General features: G+C 39.8%; 1 non-coding gene across 1 annotated transcript; it reads right to left on the bottom strand.

The window, feature by feature from the left end:
- TRNAQ-CUG (transfer RNA glutamine (anticodon CUG)) lies at nt 1-72 on the bottom strand. The gene has a single exon. It is a non-coding gene; the product is annotated as a tRNA-Gln (tRNA).
- Nucleotides 73-835: the final 763 nt, after the last annotated feature.

The raw sequence follows: 835 nt of genomic DNA, 5'->3' as shown, positions 1-835 counted from the left end.
AGGTCCCACCGAGACTCGAACTCGGATTGTTGGATTCAGAGTCCAAAGTGCTAACCATTACACCATGGGACCGTTAATAATGTCTCAACAATTATAAAAACTTTGCAAAATTAACATTGATATTCAATGCTACATTGGTTAAAGTAACGTTTACTTCTCGATGTCGCTTTCGATTCTGTAACATTCCAACGTCAGACAGTTCACGAAACATTTTTCTCCACAGTTTTAAATCCCGCTCACGTATGAAAATAAATTCTTATATCTTATTTCCCATTATGCAAATACGGTTAAAGGGTTTGAATGCAGTAAACAAAACCGTCAGGGTTAAATGAACAAGCTGTGCAACATAGAGGTATGGCTGCTTATCGTTCTAAACGACGGACGCTCGGGGGTAACATTTTCCTCCACGATCTCAATTCTCTCTTATGTATGGAAAGAAATGTTGTAGCTTATTTCACTTTGTGCAAATACGGTTAAAAATACATTAAAAATCGTCAGGGTTAGATGAACAAACTTCGTAAATGACATGGCTGTGTATATCGGTCTAGGTGACGGACGGAGTCGGGTGACATTTTCTCCATAATTTAAATTCTCGTTTACGTATGGAAATAAATACTGCATTTTATTTCACATTATGCAAATACGGTTAAACTGTTAAATAAATCAAATAAAACCGTCAGGGTTAGACGAACAAACTTCGTAAATACCGCTATGGCTGCTTATCGGTCTAAGCGACGGATGGCGGCCGGGAGGGAGGGGGTGACTCAACGGAGCACACAGGCTCAACCTCCAATTTTATGTTGCGCTGTTCATAGTTGGGCTAGCAATGGAGGAG

The sequence above is a fragment of the Macrobrachium rosenbergii genome, chromosome 51 (genome assembly GCF_040412425.1).
Source record: "Macrobrachium rosenbergii isolate ZJJX-2024 chromosome 51, ASM4041242v1, whole genome shotgun sequence".
Taxonomy (NCBI): domain Eukaryota; kingdom Metazoa; phylum Arthropoda; class Malacostraca; order Decapoda; family Palaemonidae; genus Macrobrachium; species Macrobrachium rosenbergii.
The sequence above is the reverse complement of the archived record's forward strand: the minus strand, read 5'-3'. Positions and strand labels throughout refer to the sequence as shown.